The sequence below is a fragment of the Mustela nivalis genome (genome assembly GCF_964662115.1).
Source record: "Mustela nivalis genome assembly, chromosome: 12".
NCBI classification, from domain to species: Eukaryota; Metazoa; Chordata; class Mammalia; order Carnivora; family Mustelidae; genus Mustela; species Mustela nivalis.
Window position 1 is genome coordinate 20,051,597 of NC_139031.1, and position 22,613 is coordinate 20,074,209.

A 22,613-nucleotide genomic window follows, 5' to 3' on the forward strand; every position below is an offset into this window, starting at 1 on the left:
CCTGGGATCAAGCCCCACATCGGGCTCTCTGCTCAGTGGGGAATCTGCTTTCTCCTCTCTCTGCCTGCCTCTCTCCCTACTTGTGATCTCTGACAAATAAATAAATAAAAATATTTTTAAAAGAAAAAAAAAAAGAATGGACCACATGGATGGCTCTGCCTTCGGTTTAGTCACAGTCCCAGGGTCGTGGGATCAAGACCCGTGTCAGGCTCCCTGTTCACTGGAGAGTCCGCTTCTCCCTCTCCCTCTGCCCCTCTCCCCTACACATGCTCTCTCTCTGTTTTGCTTGCTCTCTCTCTCTCTCTCTCTCTCAAGTAAGTAAATAAATACCTTTAAAAAAAAAAAAAAAAAAAAGAGGAGGTAGAGGAGGTAGTCACTCCTCTCTCTGGGTCTCCGTTTCCCCAACTCTAAACTGAGGAGGGGATAAGTGTTCTCCTCCCAGCTTCAAAATGCTCTGCCACGCAAGGTCCTAATCCTCCAGGACCAGAAAGGCATGGCCCCCACGGGCCGCGTGGCAGGCTGAGCGCAGCTCCCCCTCCCACCTTATGTTCAATATCTCCAAGAGTTGCCTCCGGTTTTCTCCCCCACTTCTTCCCTCAGGTCCTCGGGCCCCTCCCACCAGCCCCCACCCATAGGTTCCACTCCTCCTTCTGACGCCCCCCACCCCCCGATTTGGCCCCCACCTCCTATCAAACGGTCTTCCAGTCTCTGAGTTCACATAGGAGCAAGGTCTTTCGCCACCAGGGTCTGCCCTTTGTTGGACGTGACCTTTCCAGAAGCCACCTCTCAGGCTGCAGAGAGAGAGAGGTGCCGGTGTGTCACCGCGGAGCTGGGCTTCCAGAGCCACAGCCGCTCTTGCCCTCAGCTCTCTGCTCTCCCCGCTGCCGGCCAGCCGCCCGCCCAGAGCCTGCTCCTCGGCCTCCCCGCAGCCTCAGGTAAAAGCCTGAGCTTTTACCTCCTGCAGGTCCGAACCCCAAGCCCTGGGCCTGTAAGACCACTGCCGACTCTGGGCCAGGGAGACCCACTGTGCACGTGCTCCTGGAGGATCCCTATCCCTCTTCCAGTAGTTCAAGGTCACATTAGTCCAGACAGAGGCCAAGATCAAACTGTACAGTGTTTATTTCCTCCTTTTGGTCAAGCTCCTGACTTACAGGAGAGGACGCCAACCCAAACCCACCCTAAACTGTCTCTGTGAAAAGGCTCAACCAGAGGCTTCCAGCAGAACACTGAGGTCCTCAAAGCACCGCTTCCAGCGGAAGCTGCCATCAATCTTAAGCCCCAGGACAGCCAAGAAAACAGTTAAAAGCTGACCTTTACCACTTCTCAAGAACATCCGGCCTGATCCCCAGACACGTTGTCATCTATAATCACTTTGGCAAAGGGGAGGTCAGAGCTTTTTTTCCTTAAAGATTTCCTTGGTCTGCCAGGGCCTGGGTTGGTGTCCTGTCCCTTTACTAAATGTTGGGTAGTGGGAGGAAAAAGTGATGGTCGTTCAGGGATGGAGGCAGGAGCAAGGCTGATGTCTGTGAGCCATGTTTGGAGGCAGGCCCCCCCACAGAAACCACTGCGTGTGCAGGTGTGCCAACAACAGAAAACGGCTGTGATTTTGTGTGTCTGCCAGGGACTCATAACTCAGCATAATTCATCTCTTCTGAAATACTTAATACCTAAAAAAATTACTTTCCCAACTCCATCACAGAACCCTCTCCCAAGGATGAAGGGAAGTGGCTTGACATCAAATGTAAAGTCTAATTTAAAGGACAAATGCAAGGACACCTGGGTGGTTTGGTTGGCTAAACATCTGCCTTTGGCTCAGGTCATGACCCCAGGGTCCTGGGACGGAGTCCTGCATCGGGCTCCCTCGAGCAGGGAGCTTGCTTCTCCCTCGAGCAGCTCTCCTTGCTGGTGTGCTCGCTCGCTCTCTTTCTCTGACAAATAAGTAAATAAATAAATCTCTTAAATAAAATAAAGCACAGATGCAATGCAGCTTAATCAAATATATACATATACATACTTTCTTAATTTAATCTGTCCAAACAAGGATAGCTATGATCAATGATATGGCTAGAGCCAGTTCTCCAGATTCCAGGGCACCAGCAGAAAGCTTAGTAAGAAGTAAGAACAACAAAGAAAACATCACTTGAGTAATCAATACTCTGAGGAGACAGTTCTAGGTAGGCATATAAATTGGCAGAAGTTTAGGATAAGATTACAGCTTGCCTATCCATAGTGGAATATGACGAGCAAAATGAAATTTGGACAATAATTCCCTGAGCCTAAGGGTGGCATCAGAGAGAAGGATCACGCACAAATTCAGGGTGCTGCCTTATCAGACACAGCCCCCAGGTAAGCAGACCACAGACCTAAGCCAGGGTGGCATTTCCTATATCCTCATGGACACCCTCCAGCCTGCTGAAGCCAGAAATTCCCTCTTCCAGACAGCTGAACATCTGCCAAATGCCTCTGCCGGGGCCCAAAGGTCAAAGCGCAGAAGGTGGTGTTTTTTAATTTTGCTGCTTTTCTGTGTCTTTGTTCTTCCCTATGCCTCATTATCTTGAGATGCCTTTAATAACTGAGCAGGCCTGGAACATTCCTCCTCCTCTTCTCCCACATGGGCTTTTGCCATTCCCCCTCTGTGGAGGAGGATGACGAGAGTGCCAAGCTAGCTGGCCTGAGTGTCTCCTCCTGGGGCAGCTGGCTCCCAGCCCCTGGGCAGGACCTGGGAACAGAGGGTCCTGGAGCCTCCCCGGAATCCATCAGCCACAGGAAATGAGGTTTTAGCAGAAAAGGAGGTCTGTCCAACAACACTTCTGCCTTGCCCTTTGTGTATGCAACCATGCGTATGTGCACCCCCGTCCACCCCTGAGCTCTCCGGCCAGCAGTGCCTGAGTCATTGTGCCTCCTGAGTCAGTACATTACAAAGGTTTTGAGGGAGGTGTTCCAGGTTGGAACACGCCAAATCAGGTGTTTTCCAACAACTCAGACTGACGCTAGGAACACACCCCCATGGACAGGATATTACTTATAGGAACAGTGAATCCCCAGCTGGTCATCGTTCAGGTGGCAGCTATAAACATCCCAGATCTCCCAAACACTTCTCAAACCATCAAATTTCCTGTCAGTCCAGATGCAAGGAAGGAAGGTTGGTATAGTCAAGCTCACAGAGCACTGTGCTGAGAAGGCGGCACTGAGGAGGAAGCAGGAGGCCCCAAGGGACGGACCCCCAGGCTTTCTGAGGAGCCACCATCACACACGGAAGGCTGCCAGTGAGGCTCTAACAAACTAAATTCTGTGAGAACACCAACCTACTTCCCTGAGTAGGGAAGTAGCAGGCATCCACATCCAGTCACCTCCTCAGGGCACAGAGGAGGAAACCGAGACCCACCCAAGGAGGGGTCAAGGGAGGTATCTCAAAGGAGGGGGCACTGACTGGAGCTGAGCTTTCACCTCTGAGCAGGACCCTAACTATCCTCTAGCGCAGGCACGGGAGGGTGAGCCCCGGATATGACAGGCCTGTCTGGGAGCAGGCCATGCATCGAGAGCACAGTTACTTGAGAACTGACGAGTCTAGAAAAAAAGCAGAGCCAGTCACAGAGGACTTGAGTGTTGTGATGAGAGTCTGAATTTCATCTACTCCGGGAAATGGGTTTCCACCAAAGGCCTTCTAGTACACTACAGATCCCAGGGGCTGACTGCCCAGGTTCAAGTCCCAGCTCTGCCACTTATGTGGCCCCGGGAAAGATGCTCAACCTCTGTGCACCTCAGCTTTCTCATCTGTTAAATGGGACAGTGTGTTTCATCAACTGCAAGATGTAATTGTGTTAAAATCATCTGAGTATCACTGGCTAGGAGGCAAGAAAGACAGAACAACATGTCAAATACTGCAGAATCAGCATCAGCTGTTTGGGTGATGGGGGAGAAGAGAGGGATGGGAGAGGGGCCAGGAGAGGGACAAGCAAGACAAGATAGGTCAACACAGAAGATAGGAGAAAGAAGTAAGAACATTCCAGGGTTGGCCATGAGTCTCGACTTGGCTGTCTCCTGCTGTGGCCTCAGTGTCCCCAGACAGGAAACCTCATCCTCTCCGCTTTCCAGATCAGGCAGTGTCTGAAAGGGGATGGAAAGAGCCCTGACCCCAGGAGCTTAGCTGCAGGGTCATCCGTACCTCTGTGGCTGGGTGCTCACAAGCCAAACCCCTCACCTCCTTGGGTGGGTCTCGGTTTCCTCCTCTGTGTCCTGAGGAGGTGACTGGATGTGGATGCCTGCTACTTCCCTACTCAGAGCCTCTCCTCTGCCTCCTATCAGCATGCAGGGAGAGCTAGCTGCACCACGCAAATTTACTTTTAAGGTGCTTTGCAAGCACCTTTCGCTAGTCCCCTGTCGTTCCGGCCTTGCCATTCTCCCCCACTCTCCCTCTGTCTCTGCCGCTTTTGTATGCACCACCCTCCACCAGACTCGACTCTGCAGAACAGGGTGGGTCTATCAGGGTCTACCATTAGGGTCAACCCTCTGAGAGTCTTTCCTCATGGTCCCGGGGCATCCCACACCCCACAACCCAAAGACCTGGCTGTAAGTCCCACTCATGCTCCTGTGATCACATCATTGTTTGGGGTGAGTCACTTCCAATTCAAGGAGTCTGAAAGAGAAGCTGGGAACCACCCCCTAGGACACACCCTCAGCCACAATGGGCTTTCTGATGAGTCCCCACTCTTAGGGGACGGTCCAGTCCTACCCCACCGGCCCCCAGGGCCCAGGTTGAGAAAAAAGACAGGAAAAGGGGCAGCCCATAAGGGCCTTCTCCATGTGAGCAGGCAATGATAAAGGTCGGCTAGGACAGCCCTGCCCTGGGGAGACAAAGGAAAACAGACACTGGATGAGATCAGGGAAACGCGGGTCCACCCTGCTCCACGCCACCACACTTTCCATGGATGCCCCAGAGTGAATCCAGGCTCTAATTTTAACCACTACCCACCCCCTTCCCTGCACAGGTCTGCCTGGCCTGGGGGGTCATCGCAGGGACACTCCGCCCACCCTGCAACTGGGGGAGTCTAGAACCCCCTGGGCATGTTCCACTGTCCCCTTTGCTCTTTCCTTGGCCCAGCTGGCTGAGAGGGCACAAAGTCACTTGACTTCATCGGAGCTCCAAAGGCACGGCTGAGGCACTGAGCAGAAGAAGGGATCCCAGGAGGTCACTGGGAGCCCAAAAAAGGCTGGAGCCTGAAAGCAGGAGGCGGCATCCACAAAATAGTGGCCATGACAGTTCCATGAGACCACGGGACTTTACAAGGAGATCCTGAAACAGAACAAGGGCTGGAATGGCCAGGAAGAGGAATACCAATGGGAGGAAGAGGCCGGAAGTGCCACAGAGAGGTCCAGAAGCCGAATCTTGTTAACATGAAGTTCTGTAGGAAGGTGGAGGGAGTGGTAGGAGTGGGGGTTCTGAGGAATGAAAACCCCAAAAGACCCTGAGCTCTATGCAAGAAGAGGTCCTTGGAGGGCAACAGTTGGCAAGCCAGGCTAAATACCAGCTTTCCAGAAGTGGAAAGACCCAGAAGAAATTAAAGAGAATAGTATAGGTTTTGAAAATGGGTTTTCCTGGGTGAGTAAGGGGCAGAGGGGGCAGGCAACGTGTGGTTTTAGCTCAGGGAGCTAAATGCAGAGGAAAGCTGATGCTTTGATGTACGCTGTGTCTCCGTGCTTGATTTACACAACTGTCAGAAGCACCACTTCAGCCAGGCCCACTGGCAGTCAGTTGAGTGGTTTGACACGGGGCACGCTCGTTGAGGGCAGAGTACATCTTTTGTTCATCCTGTTCTGAAGGGCTTTTAGAGATTTTAAGTTATATATATATAAAACCCATCAGAACAGCTATCAGCCAGCACACCATACCCCGTGACTACCGGCTGAGTTTGGATCCCAAGCAGAGCTCAGTCTCGGGAAATATTTGTTGCTTTGAAATGATCAGAGTGAGCACCGAAGAAAATATCAGTCAGTGAGTTAAGCAGTGGGCTCAATGTGGGGACTGACTGTGGGGACCCTGAACTAGGGTCCTAATGCGGGCTCTAGGCTGGCACACAAAGCAGTATCACGTGGAGGACACTGCCCTGGCTGCCTGCTGTTTCCCTTAGACCAGGGAGCTCATCCCAAACCCAGGTTGGCCCAAACAGAGCAGCTGGGCCCTGCTGTGTTTTCAGAACTCAGGATAACCTCTGGCATCAGCAAATAGCACCAGAAAGTTCCATCAGAAAGCAGGGACAAAATAAATAAATAAAAAGAGACCAGTGACAGCTGCCTGCCATCACCCTAATTAAAATAAATACGCAGTCCACCATGGTCCGTCAGTCTTCTGCTGCTCCCTGGTACCCGCTCCACACACACACAGGCAACAGCCCACCTGTGGAGGGAAAGAGGTCAGCCTCAGGAGAGAGGGCTCCCCAGGACCCATGTATGTCCACAGCTCCTATGCACCCTCTTTCCCTTTACCCCCGTCTTCTCTGGTCTTCATGCTCTTGCTAGAACCTCCCAAGCGGGGTCTCTACCTCAAGGACTCCAAATCTGTCAATGGCTGGAAAACACCACTGCCACGTTCTCACCCCTTCATTCCATTCAAAAATTGCTCCAAGACCACATCTTTAGAAAGGCCTGTCCTATTTAAAATAGCATACATGCAGCCCATCACCATCTAACCTTTTATTCTATTTCCGTTTTCTTCAAAGCACCCACCTCTACGTGAAATTATATTTTTATGTTTTGCTAATCTATTATCTGTTCCTATCCTCCCAACCACCTCCATCCTGCACATTCTTTCACTCTGACGACAGGAATTGTCTTGCTCACTGTTGTTTCCCAATATGCTTGAAATGTGCCTGGCACATAGTAAGCTTTCAATAAATAGGTGTTTAGTGAGTGAATGAATGAATGAATGAAGTGTTTTTGCTTCCATGCCAAGATGACCCATCTGATTTACTATCAGAAGAGCTACCGTTTCCAGTAAAGGGTGAGGTGGGGAGAGCTCCTACTCACTGGTATCTCAAGGCCACCTATCAGACGGCAGCACAGAAATGACCATCGTACTAGTCTCCTGGGCCAGGCCCTCTGACAGGTTCCCTACACGCGTTAGATCTTTTACTCCTTGCAGTCACCTTACGCATATGGTATTTTCACCCCCGCTTAACAGATGAGAAACTGGGGCGCCTGGGTGGCTCAGTGGGTTAAGTCTCTGCCTTCGGCTCAGGTCATGATCTCAGGGTCCTGGGATCGAGTCCCGCATCGGGCTCTCTACTGGGCAGGGAGCCTGCTTCCTCCTCCTCTCTCTCTCTCTCTCTCTCTCTGCCTACTTGTGATCTCTGTCTGTCAAATAAATAAATAAAATCTTTAAAAAAAAAAAAAAAAAAAACAGATGAGAAACCCAGGGCCCAGAGAAGAAACTTTAAGTTTCCCAAGCTCACTGAGCTAATCCACGATAGAGCCTGGACTTAAAAAGCTTCTTAAAGCTTTTTCCTGGGCCGAAACTAGGGCCACTTACCTATATATGATGGAATATTATATAGCCATCAGAAAACTGAAATCTTGGCATTTGCAACAACATGGATGGAACTACAGGGTATTATGATAAGCAAAATAAGGCAATCAGAGAATGACAATTATCATATGATCTCACCTACATGAGGAATTTGAGAAACAAGACTCTTAACCTCAGGTAACAAGTTGAGGGTTGCTGAAATGGGGGGAGGAGCTGGGTGATGGACATTCAGGAGGTAGATGAACTGTGTAAGACTGATGAATCACAGACCTATGCCTCTGAAACAAATAATACATTAGATGTTAATAAAAAATAAAAATTAAAAAAAAAAAGAAAACAAAACTAGGGCCACTGGACCATCCCTACCAACACCCCCCTCCCCTCCCCTGGCCCAGGTACTTTTCCACCTTCCCTGCCCATAGCACTGACAGCACTGAAGGAGTTAATGAGCTTGTCTGGCCTCCCACCAAGCTTCCCAGAAACTCATCAAAGCCTTGAGAGTTAGGGGTGAGGATGAGGGGAGAAGAGGAGGGGGAAGGAGGAAGGGAGAAAGGGGCAAAGGGCGAGGCTGCGAGGTTAAATGAGCTCCTCTCTATACGCCGCCCTCCTCTCTATATGCCGCCTGCCGGATATCTCAGGGCAGCAAAGGGCTCCCTCAGACCCTCCACCCTTTCCCTGAGCCCGATAGACATCTCCCAAAGTTATCTCAGCCACGAAAGGAAACTGTCAGCCCAGCCGTAGCTGAGCTCCCCAGGCCGAGGCAGCCTGGGACAATGGGGCGGGGTTTCCGGCAGGGGGACTGCCGCAAGATGGCAGGCAGGGCCCCAGGCTGGCCTGCAGAAGGCAGAAACTCAGTGCACTAGTGACAGTCCAGTCTGCAGGGAGAGGCGGGCTCCAGGACCCCCAAGCTGCTGACTCACTGCACGTCTCAGGGTCAAGTCACTTCGCCTAGGGACAGCTTTGTCTCAAAGAGACAGAGTCATCCCACACCCATCTTCACAGCCTGTGAGGGACAAGGAAAAGGAAAAACGAAGGTTGGCTCAGAAGGAGCACCCTTTAGGAAAAATGGTTTCTCAGCCTTAGTAAGCTTCCCGTGTACTGTACTCTCTGGGCACTTAGTAAATATTATCTCAGTTGACCCTCCGCCCTGAGAGTAGGTCCCTTTCTTGTTCCCACTTTACAAATAAGGAAATAAAGTTCAAAGAGATCAAATCATTCACCCTAGTCACTTCCACGCCGCATTTCTAATTTTAAAGGAATAGGAGTTCAGCCCTGCCATCTTACACCCTTTCTCTACCATCAACAAAACCGAGAGCCTGGGGCGCCTGGGTGGCTCAGTGGGATAAGCCGCTGCCTTCTGCTCAGGTCATGATCTCGGGGTCCTGGGATCGAGTCCCGCATCAGGCTCTCTGATCAGCAGGGAGCCTGCTTCCTCCTCTCTCTCTCTCTGCCTGCCTCTCTGCCTACTTGTGATCTCTCTCTGTCAAATAAATAAATAAAATCTTTTAAAAAAAAATGTTTAAAAAAGAAAAAGAAAACCGAGAGCCTGGAGCTCTGTGAAACCTTCCCATAGGATGAGGATAATTATATTGTCCACAAGGACCACCTCTGGCTCGACTAAGGCACACAGAGCATGGGCACAATGACAACTGTATGAAGATGTGGGAATTCTGTTGTCCTTTTCCAACCCTGATTACACACTTCCTTCTTTATGCAATGTCCGGTTTCTGGAGTCTCAGGACATGGTCATCTCACCACATGGGGAAGGACAGGGTGGGGATCCAAAACTTTGACTTTCAGGCTCAATTCTGCCCCTCAACAGCAGCATGACCTTCATGTGTCAGATGCTGGGAAACTGGCTCACACTGGAGACGTTGCAAGGGCCATGATGCCCTAGAGACCCCCACCTTGCCATGCTATATAAAGCCCTTGGAGCTGAGTTTGTGAAAGAGCAGGAAAAAGAAGCATGCCGTCCAGAATGTGAGGAAGGAGAGCAGCGAGGTTGACAATGGCTTGGCATAGTCCTGCTGGGGATGTCCAGGCAGAACCAGTTCTCCCAGGAGGCCCCCTTCTGCAGCAGAGCATACATAGGACACATACACCCGAGACAAGATCCAAAGTTAAAGCTGAACATAACAAATCATCAATTTATCCAAACATGAGTTAGGCCATTCGGTTCCTTCCCCCTCAGGCACAATCTCCTTGACTGCACACATAACATATCTGAACCTCATAAACCCCAGAATTCAGGTTATTGGCCAAAGGAGCCCAGAAAACCCAGAGACCTCTAGAACTATTAACAGCAGAAGAAACAAAATCGCCTTCTTGTAAGACATCACCTTTGGAGCACTGTCTCTGAAGAACCTGTACTGACAAATTCCAGAGGTAATTGTTGATGCTGAAAGTTCAAGTCTCATCTGGCCATTTGACAGCATCTAGACCAAAAAGTCAGTTGATTTTTCTAGGTGTAACCCTGGTACCTCAGCAGACCCTTTGAGGTTCCTGTCAACTCTATTTTTGTCCCTGTGTCTGGGAAAACTGACTAAATTTCCTTTTATTTGGAACCAAGCCCAACTCTGAAGTTGGGTGGATGTAGCCACACTTCCGCACCCAAATTTCCGTAGGTTTGAAAACAACACTGGGTGTTGCAGAGAACAGCTGTGCTAACAAGCACGGTTCTTATCTGTCGGAGCCTGGTCCTGCCGGGGTGTCCTGGAGAGCTGGGGCAGTGACTGAAGAGTGGCCAGCCACACCTAACAGGGCCCAGAGTTACAAAGAAGCTGCTTCATCAGATAAGGAGCCTGAGAGAAAACCTTAGAAAGGACCAGAAGAGTCAGTGCACCATTGTGAAGGAATCTTCCCCCACAAAAACTGCCTCCAGAACTTCTTCCAGGAAGATCACCCTGATTATCCTTAGGACACCAGAAATGCCTCCTTCCTCAGCATTTTTAACAGCCCTGTCAGAACGGGCAGAGGTTAGACACAATGGGCATCACACTGAGTGTTCCCACCTCTCTGTGCACAGGTTCTGGCTTGTTCACCAACTTTGTGATCAACTACAAGCCCTCAGAAAGCAGGCAGGCAGCTCTGTGTGCAGCCATCTGTGTGTCCTCCTCCACAGTGCCCAGCGCAGGGCAAGCGAATCCATGCTGATCCCTATGTCCACACTGGGGAACTTTCTGCATCTGCCTCAGTGGTCCTCAACCCTCACTCTACATTAGAGGCATCTGGAGATCCTAAAAATTCAACAGCTCACCCCAGAGGTTCTGGTTTAAGTGGTATGGGATAGGAGTCAGACCTTGGCTTTTTTTTTTTTTTTTTTTTTTTTTTTTTTAGATCTTGGCACTTTCTAAACATGCAGCCAAGGCTGGGGATCCCTGCTCTAGAGTGTGGACACCAGCTTGGGACCCAAGACTGCTTACTGTAAGGGCGGGGAGGTTGAAGCAGATAATCCAGGGAAGAGGTGGTAGAAACCCCTCCTGCAGCCACCTTTAGAGGAAGCAAAGAGAGCAATGTAGACCATCGCTGGATCGGGGTTGCTGGCTTGGGGAAGGAAAGTGACCCCAGAATGCAATCTTCCTCCTAGCCAAAGAAGTGACAGGACTTCTGGGCAGGGGAGATAGTAAAATATTTATTAATGGGTGTGGCACAGGTATTGGCCTGTGAAAATAACTCAGTGGCCATCAGGATGGATGCCTGCTGAAGGCCAGCCCAGCTGCTGGGGCTTCTGTATTCATACTTTAAAACTCATCTCTAGGGGCACCTGGGTGGCTCAGTGGATTAAGCCTCTGCCTTTAGCTCAGGTCATGACCTCAGAGTCCTGTGATCAAACCCCACATCATGCTCTCTGCTCAGCGGGGAGCCTGCTTCCCCCTCTCTCTTTGCCTGCTTCTCTGCCTACTTGTGTGTGATCACTCTCTGTCAAATAAATAAATAAAATCTTTAAAAAATTAAAATTAAAAAAAAAAATAAAACTCACCTCAACAGTCACTACTCAACAAGATACTCAATAAACATTTCACTTTTTACATTTCTAATTCCTCTTTTGAGAGTGTAAAAGTAGTGTTTGCTCATAGTAGAAAATGCAGAACACCAAAATCATCCACAACCCACCATCCAGAGACAACCACCTGAACACACACACACAGAGGGTGCCTCTCTCTGCTCTTGCTTAGAAAGCCCGACTGTGTCTTCCTCCACTCCTTTCTGGCAGGTGTCTTTGTTGATTAGGCAAGGTGTCCCAACTTCAGTCAGAGGAGAAAATCCCAAAGACCCCAAAGCAACCCCATGTCATTTTATCACTTTCCATTACCCTAAGGGAATAAAAACGGAAATCCTAGTTCCATTTGAAGAGAAAGGGAAAGTGAGTAACCAGGATGGGATGGTACCTCCCACAGGCAGACTGAGTCAATCAGCAAACATTCCTGGAGTGCAAGGAATTCGAGGGATACAAAGATGTGTCACCCCAGTCTCCACCCTTGAGGACTTCATTGTGTAATTAAAGATATTAGACAGAGCCCCGTCACCCCAACCACTGAGATTTAATGAACTAATAACTATAAAGTGCTTAGAATAGTACCTAGAACCTAGTAAGTGCTCTCGAGTGTTTGCTGATAATCTCATTTTTATTACCCAAGACATCTGGCATGTATGTTGCAAAAGAGTGATAAAGATCAAAAGGGTTCTTTGTTTGGAGGAAGGAAAGATTGTTAGGGTTTGGGGGAGGCGGGGATGAGTTCCTGGATCCTGAAAGCAGACAAAGACCCCAGCCTTGGGCTTTGGAAATACCCCAGGGCACACAGGAACCTGCGACAGCCACCCACCCACCGGGCCCTCCACCCTGCAATGGGGACTGCACAACTCACAATTAAACTCTTCTCTGCGGGGCTCCTGGGTGACTCAGTGGGTTGAGCCTCTGCCTTCCGCTCACCTCATGATCTTGGGATCCTGGGACAAGCCCTGCATCAGGATCTCTGCTCAGTAGGGAGCCTGCTTCTCTCTCTCTGCCTGCTTGGGATCTCTGTCTGTCAAATAAATAAATAAAATCTTAAAAAATAAAATAAATAAACTCTTCTCTGCTCTATGAGTGGTGGGACGAGGGGGCCCCCTGACTGGCTCAGTCAGCAGAGCATGTGACTCTTGACCTCGGGGTCATGAGTTCGAGCCTCACACTGGGAGCAGAGATTACTAAAAAATAAAAATAAATATATATATATATATGGGGGGGTTGCTTTTGTTTTTGTTTTAAATAAGAAGGAGTCAGGGGATGAAGCAGGTTTAAGAAGGCAATCACAGCACAGCTCTTCCGTGGCAGCTGCCGACTGAGGCCGCTTGGAGACTGTGTGCTGGGTGAAAGCTGCAGTCTGTAAGCTGCAGGGAAACCCCAAGGAGGCCTGAGGGAAGGACCTGGGAAAGGCCCCGTTGCACTGGACAACAGAGGGGTTTTTAGAGTCTGAATAAGGAACAGAAAGGGAAGAGGGGGCTGGCAGCCGGCACTGAGAACAAGGATGCGGAGTGGGCCAGGCTGTCTACTGGGCAGGGAGGTGTTGCTCGGGGATAGATGTGTGAAATGCCCTCTTCTTGACCTCCACAAAACGTCCAGGAAAATCCACTCTTCCTCCAGGACTTAGGCTAGATTAAAGACTGTAACAAAATGTCTGCTGACCCCAAGACTCGCAAGGCTGGGCACAGAGCCCCCCGCCCCCAGGGGTCTCACTGAGGCTCACAGAAGCTACTGTTCATCTTCATTTCAAGCCAACCTGGGCTGCAAAGGATAAACTAGAAAGGACACAGGACAGACCTAATAGGAAGACCCAGAGGAGGAAGGGGGCAGGGGGAGCGGGGTGTAAGACCCAACACCAGAAGGGTAGGGGCTGTGCAGGAAATGTGCATCGGCGGCTTCACACAGAAGATGTTTGTGCAAAGGACTTCAAAAGGAAACACAAAATCCCCTCCCTGTATATATGTTATCTGTCTTGTCACTCCAGCCACTGGGTGGTGGATCCTGACATTGGGGTGTAGGAGGGTTTGGCCATTTTGATCCATCCTTATCTAGCCTAGAGCAGTGTGAGGCCCATGACTCCCCAGCTCAGCCGGGCCAGACCTATAATTCATATACTCTGGCCTCCTGGCTTCAGAGGGGCTTTGGTGGTGAAACTGCAGTCCTAGCTGGTACCAGCCACGCCCTCCCCCAGGCCCTGGGGATTAAGGCATGAGGGAGGGGGGGGCAACTGCATTCCTACAGACCACCTCACCTCCAATCCCCTGCTGGTGGGGCCTCTCTGGCCTCTGTGAGCCAGGCCCAGGGGCTGTAATGGCCCCTGAGGAAAACTGTTTAGCATTTCAACTGGAGAAATGAGGAAGTGAGATTGTTTCTCCTCAGGAACTTCAGGCCTTCCTCTGAGACAAGCCCTTTCCAATAGCATCCGTGTGAGTCAACCCCCAGTGCCTGGAGCCAGGAAGCACCCTCCTTCGTGCCTGGCAGACCTACCTCAGCAGTTCCAGGAGAGAAAGAGCCAGCTAGCAGCAGTGGGACAGGGTCACCCACCAGCGGCTTCCGCCCTGACAAGCCTCAGCCTTCACTGCTCCGTAACAAGGCAGGGGCTTTGCCCTGGATAAGGGCATCCATCTATTGCCTGTTCAACCATACGCTCTTTGAGGGCAAAGCTATGCCTTCAGCTCCTATATCCTAGGATCTGGCATAGCTTTATGCACAAAAGGGACACGTGCATTTCCAGGAGGCTTCTCTCTGCTCCTGACCTCTCTTTCATTTGTCCTTGGAGGCACGAGGGCCTGTCCAGGACCAGAGCCGATCTAGGAAACAGAACTCTTGGGTCTAACCTGTTCTGCTCTCTGCACGAGCTGCCCCATGTGTGAGTCCCACAGTGGCAGTGGTGGAGGGAGATGGGCTGGGCCCCCTGGCGGGCCAATACCCCCCACATACACACACCTGCTGACGCTCTCTCCACCACAGCTTTCAGAATCCTGTGAAGATGCAGCCAGCTCCACAAAGAGCTGTGTTCCTTGAAGTGTTTCCAGTTAACGTTCCTTTCTGGAGGACATAAACAGCAGGGCTGCTGACATCAGTGTGACCACCTAGGGCTTAAAGCAGGAGGACTGTTCAAGGGCTCCTCTGAATTCAGGTTTGTGCGTTGGTGCTACTCTATCCGAAACATCATCTCTCACCTTCAGAGCAACCTCCAGAGGTGGGGAGAGCAAATATTACTGTCTCTAATTTATCCAGAAGATGGAGACCGACTGAGAAAACTTATATGGGTCACCGGAGAGACTTCACAGCCACCATGTGAGAACCAGAATTCAAGTTCAAGCTCCTGGCTCTTTTCTGTGAGCTGCATACACTAGGGAGGAAAGATCTCCTAGCACAGGTCTCTTCTTTGGCTCCTTGGGACTCTCAAGGCAGGAGGGAGGGGACAGTTCCTCAAGACGAACCTCAAGGATGGGGATGCACCCCCATATTCCTATAACAACCAGCCATTTGTTCACTCATCAAATATTTATTAAGTATGTACCTTGTATGGGGCGCCTGGGTGGTTCAGTGGGTTAAAGCCTCTGCCTTCAGCTCAGGTCATGATCTCAGGGTCATGGGATCAAGCCCCGTATCGGGCTCTCTGCTCGGCAGGGAGCCTGCTTCCTCCTCTCTCTCTCTGCCTGCCCCTCTGCCTACTTGTGATCTCTGCCTGTCAAATAAATAAATAAACAAAATCTTAAAAAAATAAAAAGAAATCAGAGATCAGGCCGCAGAGAATCTCACGCATGCGCCCTAAGAAGGATGAAGGACTCGGCTTGATTTCCCGCTCTAGGCTGATTTAAGAGGCAGACTTAGTGCCTGACCCATGAACATCCGGCAAGAATCCCTCCTCGTCCTTAAGCCAATGAATGTACTGCTTGGACTCTGGCTGGACTCCCGGATCTGTGCTCCTTGCAGGTAAATACAGCCCATCCCAGACCCTGGAGGGACCGTCTCTGGCTTGCTACCGGGCGTACTTCCCCAGTTATTAGAATTCTGGTAATTTGAGATTGCCTCGGTTTACTTCTTTTATTTGGACTGACAGAAGAAACACGTTAATGAGCTAGTGACAATAAAGCCTGAGCTGTAGGAGTACCCTTTAGGAACCAAGGTAGCATTCTGGGAAGAAGTCAGGTGAGACCCAAGCCACAGGAAAAAAACACATCTTCCAGGTGGAGATCTGGAGCTGGCTGTTGGATATATGAGGGGTCTAGACGGCATGTAGAAAACTTTAAAATTATTAACCTGGGGAAAGATGACAGTAACCTTTCCGTGCCCAGTATCCAGCAATCTCCCCAAGAAGCAGACCCTACGTAAGAGTGGCATGCAAGCACTTTCTAAATAAGTTCCTTATTTCCAGCTCCAATCAGTTGGCTCTACTAAGGGAAATTGGCTAACATTGTGCCTGGAGTCTGCCAACTCTCCCTTCTGCCCTTATCCCCCACCTGGGCTGGTTTGGCCTCTTCTTCCTCTACTCTGCCCACCTTCCTCGCAACAGTACAAGACCCTCCCATCTTGAGCAGACTTTCTCATCCCTGTGGCTCCTTCCAGCCAACATCCTGGTTCTTCCCCTCCTTTTCTGGGCCAGCCGTGAGCCTGTTGCTCTCAGCTTCCTGCTCTCCTCTGCTCCATATTGCAGGAAGACACAGGAAGACTGACCTTGACAAGCTGTGCTCCCCAAAGTTCCCCAAAGTGTGCCGAGAAGTAGCTTCCAGGCAGGATTGTCCAGTGAAATTGGATAACAGGAGAAAGAGAGAAACCAGGACACTTGTCCCCACTTCTCTCTGCTCCGGGTGGGTTTTCCAACTAGGGCTCACCTTCATATTTTGAGCTACTGTCAAGGAATCCCTGACATGATTCTGGTTCCCAGAAGGTATCCCTGACTCTAGTGCCTTTTATTTATTTATTTATTTTTAAGATTTTATTTATTTGACAGAGAGAAACACAGCGAGAGAGGGAACACAAGCAGAGGGAATGGGAGAAGGAGAAGCAGGCAGGCAGCCCTATGTGGGGCTCGAACCCAGGACCCAGCACCTGAGCCGAAGGCAAACACTTAACAACTGAGCCACCCAGGCGCCCCGACTCTAGTGCCTCTTAATGCCAAGTTCCAAAAGAAAGCTCCCGCTCTTGGTCACTGGTACATCACCCCCTCATTCATCCTCCGTCACAAGGGTAGTAGCAGGGCCCACTGAAGCCACCCTCTGGCTTCCTTGCCACTGTTTGGCCTTTCAGCAATTCCAACAATCCTTTGACTTGCTAGCTGCATTACGTTCCCTCTATTGCTTCTGAATTTTTTTGGATTTAGGATTCCTTTATAGTCTTAAATATCGTTGCTGATATGCTGATTTATAATAAGATAAATATGGTTTTCATTCCCATTCATGCCACACAGCTCCTAAAACCCTTGGAATTTCCTAAGTGTTGAGAGCCTGGAAGGTGTCTTTTGTTATGGTAATGAAATAATTTAGGAAAATCTCCGAGGATGGGGGAGCTGGTTGCCGGGACAACCAATGTTGTGATTAGAGGGCTGGAACTTTCAGTCCTACCCCTCTAACCTCCGGAGAGGGGATAGGAGCTGTGTATTGAGTTCAGTCACCAGTGGTCAATGACTTAATCCATCATGCCTATGTAATGAAGCCTTTATAAAAACCCCCAAAAAATAAGGAGAGTAGAACTTCCGTGTTGGTGAAGAGGTGGAGGCCAAGGAGAGTGCCACGCTCAGAGAAAGCTTGGAAGCTCCACGCCCCTCCCCCCACCCTTACTCTGCCCTATGCATCTCTTCCATCTCTGTGTTCTGGAGCTATATACCCTTTCATAATAAAATGATAATCTAGTAAGCCAAATGTTTCTCTGAGTTCTGTGATCCACTGTAGCAAATTAACTGAATCCAGGGAGGGGATCTTTGGAACCTATGATCTCTAGCCCATTGGTGAGAAACACCGGTGACATGGGCTTGTGAGAGGGTTCTGAAGGGCGGAGGGAGGTAGAGGGCAGCGCTGTAAGACTGAGCCTTAAACCTGTGGGCTCTGATGTCAGCGCCAAGTAGACAGTGTCAGAATTGAGTTGTGTTGTAGGACACCCATTTGGTGTCAGAGAATTGCTTGCCAGTTGGGAAAAACACACACTGGGACTGGGTGCAGAGTATTGTGTTAGAGACATGAGATCGCTGGATTCTATGTACTGCTACTGGCCCCATTAGAAATTAAAATAGGGGCGCCTGGGTGGCTCAGATGGTTAAGCACATGCCTTCGGCTCAGGTCATGATCCCAGAATCCTAAAATCGAGTTCTGCATCAGGATCCCTGCTCAGCAGTGAGTTTGGTTCTCCCTCTTCCTCTCTCTCTCTCTCTCTTTCTTTTCTTTTCTTTTCTTTTATTTATTTCTTTGACCAACAACAGAGATCACAAGTAGGCAGAGAGGCAGGCAGAGAAAGGAGGAGGAAGCAGGCTCCTCGAGGAACAGAGAGCCCGATACGGGGCTCAATCCCAGGACCTTGGGATCATGACCTGAGCTGAAGACAGAGGCTTTAACCCACTTTAACCCACTTTAACCCACTTTGCCACCCAGGTGCCCCCCTCTTTCATGAATAAATAAATAAATTCTTTTTTAAAAATAAATAAAAATAATGAAGAATTGCCTAGAGTTAAAAAAAATTTTTTAAACCAATTAAAGGGCACCTGGATGGCTCAGTGGGTTAAAGCCTCTGCCTTCGGCTCAGGTCAGGGTCTCAGGGTCCTGGGATCGGGCCCTACATCAGGCTCTCTGCTCATGGGGAGCCTGCTTCCCCTTCTCTCTCTGCCTGCATCTCTGCCTATTTGTGATCTCTGTCAAAATAAATAAATAAATAAAATCTTTAAGAAAGAAAGAAATTAAAATAAAAAACTATGGATGCCTTTCAATTAATAATAACCCTGTTCCATGTTAACATAAATAAGATTTTTATTTTTAAAAGCTGTATGATAAAACAAAAATATACTTGTGAGCAGAACAGCATTGTTTTGCATATATGTAAATCTCTTTATTGTTCGGATGAGTAAAGGGCAGCTGAATTCTTGTGTCTGCTTCTGCTTTCAGTCTACTGTGAAATGTTGTTTTGAAGAAGTATGAAGAAATTCTGGCCTCACTCAGATTTGCCATTGAGAACAGGTATAATATTTTCATAATCTTTTTTTTTCCTTTCTTTTAGGGAGGCAGGGAGAAGGACAAAGGGAGAGAGAATCTTAAAAAGCCTCCAGGCCCAGCATGGAGCCTGACCTGATTGTGGACTCAGTCACTACCCTGAGATCATGATCTGAGCCAAAACCAAAAGTCGGATGCTTAACTGACTATGCCACCCAGGTTCCTTTCATAGCTTTTTCTAGTAATTGTGGATATTCTTCTCTGATACTCAACAAGTGGTATAGTTTTGGGTTTTTTTTTTTTTTCTTCTTCTTTTTTTTTTAAGAGTTTATGTATTTATTTATTTGAGAGAGAGAGAAAGAGTGAGAAAGAACATGAGAAGGGAAGAGAGGAAGAAGCAGGTTCCTTTGAGCAGGGAACCCAACACGGGGCTCAATCCCAGGACCCTGAGATCATGATCCAAGCCAAAGGCAGATGCTTAACCAACTGAGCCACCCAGGCGTCCTGGTGGTATAGTTTCTTTTTTTTTTTTTTATTTAAAGATTTTATTTATTTATTTGACAGAGAGAGATCACAAGCAGGCAGAGAGGCAGGCAGAGATAGAGAGAGAGGAGGAAGCAGGCTCCCTGCTGAGCAGAGAGCCCGATGCGGGACCCGATCCCAGGACCCCGAGATCACGACCCGAGCCCAAGGCAGCGGCCCAACCCACTGAGCCACCCAGGCGCCCTGGTGGTATAGTTTCTTAAAGGTAACTTGCAATATGGAATTTGAAACCCTAACACTGAACTTTTATTCTGTTACAATGAAATACATTAGTCTCTCTTTAATTTTGAATAGATCTTTGTATCTATTCATGATTTTGCAGTCTCCTAGATGGTCATTTAAAAAGTGTTGGTAGGGGAGAGGGGTGCCTGGATGGCTCAGATGGTTAAGTGACTGCCTTTAGCTCAGGTCATGATCTCAGGGTCCTGCCACCAACCCCCATGTCGGGCTCCCAGCTCATGGGGGAGTGTGTTTCTCTCTCTCCCTCTGCCCCTCCCCCTGTTTCTATACTCTCTCTCAAATAAATAAATAAAATCTTTAAAAAATATTTTGATAGGGGCACCTGGGTGGCTCAGTGGGTTAAGGCCTCTGCCTTCGGCTTGGGTCATGATTCTAGGGTCCTGGGATCGAGCCCCACATGGGGCTCTCTGCTCAGCAGGGAGCCTGCTTCCTCCTCTCTCTCTGCCTGCCTCTCTGCCTACTTGTGATCTCTCTCTCTCTCTGTCAAATAAATAAATAAAATCTTAAAAAAAAATATTTTGATAGGCATCCGATGGGTCAGTTGATAGAGCATGTGACTCTTGATCTCAGTGTCGTGAGTTCAATCCCTGCATTGAACATGGAACCTACCTAAAAATATATTTATATTGGCTCATTAAATCATACAACTCTTCCAAGCAAGGGCCCGTTTCATATAATATCAAAAGGTACATTAATTACTCTCAACACCAATCCCATCAGAAAAGACTTAAAGTATTAGGCAGTTGTCAAGCTCACGGAGGTGGATACAAGGTTTCCAGATTCTAATTTCTACTTTAAAGCTCGTGTTTTATAATTGGGAACAATTACTATCAGTTGTTTTCACTGACGTGACAGTCTCACTTTGATCACTTTCAAAAATATCTGCAAAATATCCAAGTTTAAGAAACAATTTGTCGGGCGCCTGGGTGGCTCAGTGGGTTAAGCCACTGCCTTCGTCTCAGGTCATGATCTCAGGGTCCTGGGATCGAGTCCCGCATCGGGCTCTCTGCTCAGCAGGGAGCCTGCTTCCTCCTCTCTCTCTGCCTGCCTCTCTGCCTACTTGTGTTCTGTCAAATTAAAAAAAAAAAAAAAAAAAAAAAAAAAAAAAAAAAAAGAAACAATTTGTCATTCTTTGAAGTAAAGAATTTAAAAAAAAAAAAGAGTTCCATGAAGAAAGCAGTTAGTTTAGTTCACAACTCAAAACAACCGCACATACTTTTTTCTTAAAACAATCATCATACTTGAGCGTGCACTAGAAGTTCTTCATGCATAATTCCTATATCATCACACAGAATAAAAAAAAAAAATGGGTTTAGATTCAACAAAATTAATCTTTTACAGCTTCATCAAACACAATCTTGGGACGCCTGGGTAGCTAAGTTGGTTAAGCTTCTGCCTTCAGCTCAGGTCATGATCCCAGGGTCCTGGGATCAAGTCCCACATCAGGTTCCCTACTCAATGAGGAATCTGCTTCTCCCTCTACCCCTCCCATCTGCTGGTGAAGTCTCTCTCTCATTCTCTCTCAAAAAAATAAATAAAATCTTTAAAAAAAAAAATTCTTAAGTGAAACTGACCTTTTTTTTCTTCCAGTGAATGAATAAATGAACAAATTCTGGGTTCTGTCAAGAACAGTGTGGTCTTGGGTGCCTGGGTGGCTCAGTGGGTTAAGCCTCTGCCTTCGGCTCAGGTCATGGTCTCAGGGTCCTGGGATCAAGCCCCGCATCAGGCTCTCTGCTCAGCAGGGAGCCTGCTTCTTCCTCTCTCTCTGCCTACTTGTGATCTCTCTCTCTCTCTCTCTCTCAAATAAATAAACAAAATCTTAAAAAAAAAAAAAAAAAAAAAGAACAGTGTGGTCTTGAACAAATGACTTCACACGTCTGAGCCTTACTTGTTCTTCCATAGGAGCTTGGGCACAGGATCTTCGATGTCCCTCCTAGGACTAGTGTCCATGTCACCAGAGGAGCCCTGATCACAGAGCAGGCAGAGCTGGAGGACAGAAGGAAAAATAAACTCAGTGCTCTGGACCAAAGGAGTGTGGGCACTAGTGGAGCAGGACTCTTGAGAAGATGCAGAGAGCACAGTGAGAGAGTCTAGAGGTTTCCCCTTTCAGAACGTAAGGCACACAACTGGGGGGGTGGGGGACACATGGACACTTCCTCTAGCCTCCTATGACTCCCCTGGGTTTTTTTTTTGTGTGTGTGCTTTTGGTTTTTTTTTTTTTAAGATTTTATTTATTCATTTGACAGAGAGATCACAAGTAGGGACAGAGGCAGGCAGAGAGAGAGGGGAAGCAGGCTCCCCACTGAGCAGAGAGCCCGATGCAGGGCTTGATCCCAGGACCCTGAGACCAGGGCCTGAGCCAAAGGCAGAGGCTTAACCCACTGAGCCTCCCAGGCACCCTTCCCCTGGGTTTAAAAAAAAAAAAAAAGTGGGTTTACAATCACAGGAGGCTTGCCCTAGCTCTAAGCTTCCAGCTCTCTGTTCCAGGAACTTCTTCTTCTTCTTCTTCTTCTTTTTTTAAGTAATCTCCGCACCCAACATGGGTCTCAAACTCACAACCCCAAGACCAAGAATCTAATGCTCTTCCAACTGAGCCAACCAGGCCCCCCATGTCCCAGGAAACTTCTAAACACAGTACTTGGCACTAGCCTGCACTAAATTGCTGTAGCCTGGGGCCTTGATCAAATACCGGGCCTTGTTCATTGAGTCATTAATTATGATGTACCAGGCACTGTTTTTAGTGCTGGGGCACAGTTAAGTGAATGAGCTCGTCTCTGCTCTCTATCCATTCAAATTGGGAAGGCAGCACAAAAGAGGCAATCGATTTCAGGTTGTAATAAGTACCACAAGGAAAACCAAAGCAGTAATGGATTCGCTAGGGTGTTGAAAGAGACTCGTTTGGCCACGTCATCCTCTCCTGGACTAAGGCGCAAGGACTGCCCGCTGGGGAGGAGAGAGGTACAGATAGGGAAAGTGAGAGCAAAAGAGAAGGAAGAGAGGAAGAAAGACCGTGGTGATTCATGCAGTGTGGTGGGGCCTGCTGGTTAGCTAAGCCCCTGTGGGTGCCAAAAGCTGCTGGTGGCCCAGGGTCCTGGCCTTCCTGGTGCTCACCTTGAGTTCATACCCTCTGCCCCCCAGGCTTTCTCCAGGGGGCCTCCTGCCC

General features: G+C 48.8%; 1 long non-coding RNA gene across 1 annotated transcript; it reads right to left on the reverse strand.

Moving 5' to 3' along the window:
• Positions 1–1,984: 1,984 nt before the first annotated feature.
• LOC309845717 lies at positions 1,985–21,231 on the reverse strand. Its single transcript, XR_014301470.1, has 7 exons — positions 21,025–21,231; positions 14,472–14,573; positions 12,388–12,546; positions 8,443–8,525; positions 7,665–7,800; positions 3,386–6,394; positions 1,985–3,305 (listed from the first exon to the last, which is right to left on the reverse strand). It is a non-coding gene; the product is annotated as an uncharacterized lncRNA (long non-coding RNA).
• Positions 21,232–22,613: the final 1,382 nt, after the last annotated feature.